This window comes from Bufo gargarizans, chromosome 7, assembly GCF_014858855.1.
Source record: "Bufo gargarizans isolate SCDJY-AF-19 chromosome 7, ASM1485885v1, whole genome shotgun sequence".
In the NCBI taxonomy this organism is placed as follows: domain Eukaryota; kingdom Metazoa; phylum Chordata; class Amphibia; order Anura; family Bufonidae; genus Bufo; species Bufo gargarizans.
Window position 1 is genome coordinate 23441154 of NC_058086.1, and position 8152 is coordinate 23449305.

The 8152-nt window shown below is 42.2% G+C and overlaps 1 protein-coding gene across 1 annotated transcript in view; it reads right to left on the reverse strand.

The window, feature by feature from the left end:
* PPARG (peroxisome proliferator activated receptor gamma) overlaps nt 1–7695 on the reverse strand; it is a 64584-nt gene extending 56889 nt beyond the window's left edge. Inside the window, exon 1 of the mRNA XM_044301678.1 lies at nt 7483–7695. The gene's annotated coding sequence lies outside the window, so the exon portion shown is untranslated. The remainder of the gene's footprint in view (nt 1–7482) is intronic.
* Nucleotides 7696–8152: the final 457 nt, after the last annotated feature.

An 8152-nucleotide genomic window follows, 5' to 3' on the forward strand; every position in this document is an offset into this window, starting at 1 on the left:
TTTTCATTTTCTGTTCTTCTGACGAATCAGAAGAACGGAAAACGAAATGATGATGTGAACCTACCCTTAAAGGGGTTGTCCAGGATTATCAAAGACATGGCTTCTTTGTCCCAAAAACAGTGCCACTGCCACACTTGTCTACAGACCAGCTATCTAATGTCTAAATCAGAAGAAGACACGTATGGGGTTTAGGCATTGTAAGGACACACCTTCAAGCTACTGCTACATGCTCTGTGTCTTAAAGGGAACCCGGAACTAAAGACAATATGCTGGAAATACCTGATTTGGCACTACCTTTAAGGCCTCTTTCACACAAGTGATACGGAATGTGTTAGGGTCTGTTGAGTGAAAAACTGATTGTTTTACATGCAAGTTCAATCCGTTTTTTCCATCTGGACTACGTCCGTTTTGCCTCCGTGAAGAAGAACTGAATAACAAAACTCAACATCTTATAGAAACCATCAGTTAAAAACGCATTGCATCCGGATGCCTTCAGATTTTCATGAAGCCCCATTCAGTTCTGTGGGGCCAGGGCTTTGTGAAAAACAGACAATAAAGAACATGATAAACAATACAGGTGAGCACATACGCAATGAAATGAATGGGTCAGGATTCAGTCCGGATGTTGTCCGTTCACAACATGCATCACATCTGGATGGAAACCTGCGCGGATCCGCAAAACACATACGAATGTGTAAATGGACCCTTATATGCAGCTGAAAGCTCAAGGGGAGTGTCTTTTCTGCTGCAGCTAAGGGGGCGTGTCTCAGCTCTCCCTATCACAGCTCAGGGGGCATGTCTCCGCTCTCCCTATCACAGCTCAGGATTCAGTTGCAGGATGATACTGAGCATGTGCGGCCATCTCAGTGAGGTGGACAAAGAAATAAGAAAAGGAACAAATAGCAGGTGGCGCTATACAGATACATTTTTTTGAATAAGTCAGTGGCTGTACTACATTTTTAATTACATGCAATTACAAAAGTATTTAGATCCAGGTGCTGGTTTGAAAACTGTAGACTATTTTTCGTGGGACAACCCCTTTAACACTGGAAGCCGGAGTAGAGTCTTTTTAGGATTGTCATCGATTTCTAGAATAAGACTGAGCGGAGTTTAGCTAATGGCTATCTGTTTGCATATTTTGTACATCTAGAACAAACAGGAACCTGACTGTCAAGGAAAAAAAAACCTGCCTAACATGAAAATCATTCATAGACGGTAGGAATGTGGCACCAGAAGAAGTCAACGAAGTGTAGGACATGTCTACAGGGTGACAGAGTGCACAGAGCAGACACTTGTACCTACTCTACCTCGTTACCATGAAGTACCCACGCATGGTGATAATAATAATACTTACCTATTGTAACTCATGGCACATTGGCACAGAACATGCACTCATACGACCTGAACTGCTGATAGGGTTCAAAGGAGTTCTCTGGGTTGACCTCGGTAGAGTTCATATAACAGAGGGCATGCAGCACTCACGCTGGCTGATAAAATCGGCATTAAAATTCTGTCGGAGAGCGCAGGTTTATTTATATTTTGCTCATACTTTAGAGACAAAATTAGGGATGAGCGAATCGATCTGTATGAACAAATTCTCTGTGAAGGACTGTGAGGGCTACAGACAACTCCCCACTGTGCCAACAGATTATGGCTCAGTTCACACTTCAGTTATTTGATCAGTAATTTCCATTAGCTATTGTAAACCAAAACACATAACAGGAGCAGATCTTTCCCTTAGGCCTCTTGCACACGACCGTATGGTTATGCGGTCCGTTTTAAACGGATCCGTTTTTCAATTTTTTTGTTTCAATAGTGTTTCCGTTTCTATTCCGCTTCCGTTCTGCCGTTCCGTTTTTCCGTTTGGTTTCCGTTTGTGATCTGATTTTTGTGGATCGCAAATGGAAACGGAAGTACATAAAAAAATTGGGCTGGGCATAAAATTTTCAATAGATGGTTCCGCAAAAACGGAACGGATATGGAAGACATACTTATGCATTCAGTTTTTTTTGCGGAACCATTGACTTGAATGGAGCCACGGAACGTGATTTGCGGGCAATATTAGGACATGTTCTATCTTTGAACGGAACAGAAATAGGGAAATACGGAAACGGAATGCATACGGAGTACTTTCCGTTGTTTTTGTGGACCCATTGAAGTGAATGGCAGTGTTTGCCAGTTTGCATTGTTCGCCCCGCGAACATATGCGGGCTGCCATCTTTTTTCACAAGTCCGGCGAGGCACAGGTAAGCCCGAGCAGGTCTGAAAACAAGTGCGGTCAGCGGGAACAGGCAGTTCTGAAAACAGCCACCGGGGGCCTTCATCGGGCTGTTCTCGGAACTGCCTGCTCCTGGTGACCACATTTGTTTTCAGACCGGCTCGCGGCACAGGCACGGGTAAGGGCTTACCTGTGCCTTGTCGGACTTGTGAAAAAAGATGGCAGCCCGCATATGTTCGCGGGTGAACAATGCGAATTGGCCATCTCTGGTGAATAGTTCCGCATATGGACCGCAAACGGAAAAAAAATACGGTCGTGTGCAAGAGGCCTTATACCTGATCTCTGAGGAGTCTTCACTACTGGTTTTGGCTCAATCACAATCACTGATGGAAATAAATGATCAAATAACTGAGATGTGAACTCAGATTAACACGGCCGCACATTTCGCAAAACCATGATAATCTGGCGCGTGCACCGTCACTACGAGTATCGTCGCCTGCGCAGATGATATTGCTGCAAACATGAATCAGTGATTTTGCACACCTAGGCATATCACTCACAGTAACTGCGCAGGCGCAAGGTTATCAAGGCTGCGCAGGATGTGCGGCCATGCAGATTAGTATTTCCAAGCTGATTTTATTTTTTATTTTTTATCCAACGTATCCAAGGCAGCTTATATTTTTTTATGGACACCGTAATTAGGGTTTCCAACCGTCCAGATATTTCTGCACAGTCCGTAAAAATAGGCGACTTTTTTCCTGTGTCCATGAAAAAAAATATATAGATTTCTCAGTGATTTTTTCAAGGCTGGAAGTTTTTGAATAATTACTTTGGTGGTAATTATCATCCTTACAGCTCACTGTAAATGCTGGTGATGAGGTGTTATCAGTATTTTGAGATATAGACCCGTATTACTAATCCTTGTCATTTATTATGGTTTTCCAATGTGTCCGTAATTTTTTTTTGCTGTTCATGATTCTGGGATAAGTTTTCCAGAAAAAAGAAAAATTCTGGTTGGCAACCCTGACCATAATGAATGATAATGTTTAGAATACTGATATTTATTGTAAACCAGAGGGAGCATCTAGAGCTGTGGGGACTGTAAATGCGTTCCGATGTACAAATTGATTTGCTCACCCCTAGACCGAAAACATCTTTAGTCCAATGGACCAACCTCTAGGGTGCGCTACATTTAGAATATGTATGAAATCATACAACCAAATACAGAGAGCCGCACTGATTACTTCCCACTGATTGTCTAAGGCAGGGATGCTCAACCTGCGGCCCTCCAGCTGTTTCAAAACTACAACTCCCAGAATGCGCTAGTAGATGTAGACTACCCAGGCATGCTGGGAATTGTAGTTTTGCAACAGCTGGAGGACCATAGGTTGGGCATCCCTGGTCTAAGGTGACCTAGACCAGATCCATAGGTTATCTATCCCTTTCTAGAATATTAGGAAATGTCTTTTTAATACCATCTCCTTGTTTTTTGTTACACTGTATGAAATTCTCTTGCAACATTTTCCTGACAGGACATGTCAGAGTCTGCTCAGATTGCAAACCACTAAGACACACACGTGGGTTCCCCCCAAATCCACTTCCTAAATCTCTATAAATCATGTGAGGCAGCAAATGAAAACTCTGCAAAGTGCTCCTGCTGATTCATGTGAAGAATGTGATTTGTCACGTCAGGGGCCACAAAAACTGCTGTTGTACTTGCTTATTGGTTTAATTCTTAGATGTAATTTAGAATCAGCCTAAATTAGTCTCTACTTTGCCCCCAACATGCCAGTTTTATATTTGACCTGTAGATATTATTGCCACAATCATCTGGTATCAGATGCCAGAATTCCATGTTTCTTATTTTTCCTATGATCAGGATGGGGTAGCAGTATAACATATGGTATTTGCATTTATAGCTTTTGCTTGATCAAGGGAATGAAATAGCACAGAGAATACATGGTGCCTGGAGGGAAATGTTATGCAATGTATATCAATGAGAACATTAATCTGTGTTCAGATAATCTGGTTAATCTATAATTACAAAAATATAACCTGGAGTAGTCTGAGACATATAGTATTACAAAATGGGTAGACTGATAAGTAGAAGACTAGTCTGTTGTAATCAGTCTGTAACCTGGGAACAGAACATGAAGCATCAGTATATCACACGCTGACTGCAGTATTCAGTTAATACCATTAGTGACAACTGTCCTGTCCTTGGTACATCACATACTGACCACACTGCAGGACAGGTGAGATATTACTGCTGACCACTATAGTATATCTCATACTGACCACACTGCAGGACAGGTGAGATATTACTGCTGACCACTATAGTATATCTCATACTGACCACACTGCAGGACAGGTGAGATATTACTGCTGACCACTATAGTATATCTCATACTGACCACACTGCAGGACAGGTGAGATATTACTGCTGACCACTATAGTATATCTCATACTGACCACACTGCAGGACAGGTGAGATATTACTGCTGACCACTATAGTATATCTCATACTGACCACACTGCAGGACAGGTGAGATATGACTACTGACCACTATAGTATATCTTATACTGACCACACTGCAGGACAGGTGAGATATTACTGCTGACCACTATAGTACATCACATACTGACACGATGAAGGACAGGTGAGATATTACTACTGACCACTATAGTATATCTCATACTGACCACACTGCAGGACAGGTGAGATATGACTACTGACCACTATAGTATATCCTATACTGACCACACTGCAGAACAGGTGAGATATGACTACTGACCACTATAGTATATCCTATACTGACCACACTGCAGGACAGGTGAGATATGACTACTGACCACTATAGTATATCCTATACTGACCACACTGCAGGACAGGTGAGATATGACTACTGACCACTATAGTATATCTTATACTGACCACACTGCAGAACAGGTGAGATATTACTGCTGACCACTATACTACATCTCATACTGACCACACTGCAGGACAGGTGAGATATTACTGCTGACCACTATATTACATCACATACTGACACGATGAAGGACAGGTGAGATATTACTGCTGACCACTATATTACATCACATACTGACCACACTGCAGGACAGGTGAGATATTACTGCTGACCACTATATTACATCACATACTGACCACACTGCAGGACAGGTGAGATATTACTGCTGACCACTATATTACATCACATACTGACACGATGAAGGACAGGTGAGATATTACTGCTGACCACTATATTACATCACATACTGACCACACTGCAGGACAGGTGAGATATTACTGCTGACCACTATATTACATCACATACTGACCACACTGCAGGACAGGTGAGATATTACTGCTGACCACTATACTACATCACATACTGACCACACTGCAGGACAGGTGAGATATTACTGCTGACCACTATACTACATCACATACTGACCACACTGCAGGACAGGTGAGATATTACTGCTGACCACTATAGTACATCACATGCTGACACGATGAAGGACAGGTGAGATATTACTACTGACCACTATAGTACATCACATACTGACCACACTGCAGGACAGGTGAGATATTACTGCTGACCACTGTAGTACATCACATACTGACACGATGAAGGACAGGTGAGATATTACTACTGACCACTATAGTACATCACATACTGACCACACTGCAGGACAGGTGAGATATGACTACTGACCACTATAGTATATCCTATACTGACCACACTGCAGGACAGGTGAGATATTACTGCTGACCACTATATTACATCCTATACTGACCTCACTGCAGGACAGGTGAGATATTACTGCTGACCACTATATTACATCACATACTGACCACACTGCAGGACAGGTGAGATATTACTGCTGACCACTATATTACATCCTATACTGACCACACTGCAGAACAGGTGAGATATTACTGCTGACCACTATGTTACATCACATACTGACACGATGAAGGACAGGTGAGATATTACTGCTGACCACTATATTACATCACATACTGACACGATTAAGGACAGGTGAGATATTACTACTGACCACTATAATACATCACATACTGACCACACTGCAGGACAGGTGAGATATTACTGCTGACCACTATAGTACATCACATACTGACACGATTAAGGACAGGTGAGATATTACTACTGACCACTATATTACATCACATACTGACACGATTAAGGACAGGTGAGATATTACTGCTGACCACTATAATACATCACATACTGACCACACTGCAGGACAGGTGAGATATTACTGCTGACCACTATATTACATCACATACTGACACGATTAAGGACAGGTGAGATATTACTACTGACCACTATAATACATCACATACTGACCACACTGCAGGACAGGTGAGATATTACTGCTGACCACTATAGTACATCACATACTGACCACACTACAGGACAGGTGAGATATTACTACAGACCACTATAGTACATTACATACTGACACGATTAAGGACAGGTGAGATATTACTACTGACCACTATATTACATCCTATACTGACCACACTGCAGGACAGGTGAGATATTACTGCTGACCACTATAGTACATCACATACTGACACGATTAAGGACAGGTGAGATATTACTACTGACCACTATATTACATCACATACTGACCACACTGCAGGACAGGTGAGATATTACTGCTGACCACTATAGTACATCACATACTGACCACACTGCAGGACAGGTGAGATATTACTACAGACCACTATATTACATCCCATACTGACCAGACTCCATTAAATGTCTAATAGGTTTGCAACCTGCAATCACTTGATCAGCACCCAGCCCTTATTACAGTAGGTATATACAGTATCATACACTGACAAGTCAATCCGACTCTGCATAAAAACCTGCAATGTTATAATGGCAACAATATTGCAAAATTTGTAAACGTGACTTTATAGAAAGAAAAAAAACCTGATTATGTAGTCAGTCCATGTATGAGATAGTTACAGTATTAGGAACCTGCAGATAAAAAAAATCCTCTAATAAAGTGAATCTCACTACAATCAATGCAGGGATCTGTTGGTGCATCAGTTAGGGTCACATTTCCCAGACCACCATCAATGTGAGGCCTCTGACATGTCTAATGTTATTAAATGATCAGAGTGCCCCTTTAAACAGGCATATTCCCACTCCTAGCACATGCAGCAAAGGAGGATTCAAGTGCATACGTATGGAATATAAGCTTCTAACATGAATATCACTGACCTGCAATGGTTATCAGTCAGTAGGACAGGCTGTGCTCTGGATAGCCTCTTGGAGCTCAGTAGTAGTCAGCCATAAGCTGGGGGGACAGTCCAGGCTGGATGTGACAGTGCCCACTTGGAAGCTGTCACACTTAGAGCTCTCTAGTATTCTCTGTCACTGTCTCTTCCCTCTCATCAGTCCTTGCCTGTAGTAAAGTGTCAGGCTCTCTGCTGCCTGTCACTCCCCTTTCCTCTTTGAGGTCCTCCTCTCTCTCCACCCCAACCCTTCATGGACTGGAGAGCACATAGCTGTCCTATGTCTACTCCACTGGCCAGCAGCCTCTGGTCCTATCATCTCCCTGCTCGAGGGGTGCTCCCAGGATTTTCTAAATAATATTTCAAATAAATCTGATTAAGGTGATGCTGCCCCCTACTGGCCTATAAGCTTCCTTTATTTCCCCAAAGTTGGATATTTGCAATTTTGTGTTTATTGCAGATCAGGGTTGCCAAGCCTTTTTTATTTTTTCTGCCCAACTTATCCCAAAAAATTGATGGTCAGGGTGGAAAACCATAAGTTTAGAATACTATATGAACACGTCAGCAGCATTTACTGTAAACTGTACAATGATGATGCATACAATCACAGTAATCAGGAGAAATTTAAAGGGGTTGTCTCACTTCGGTAAATAATA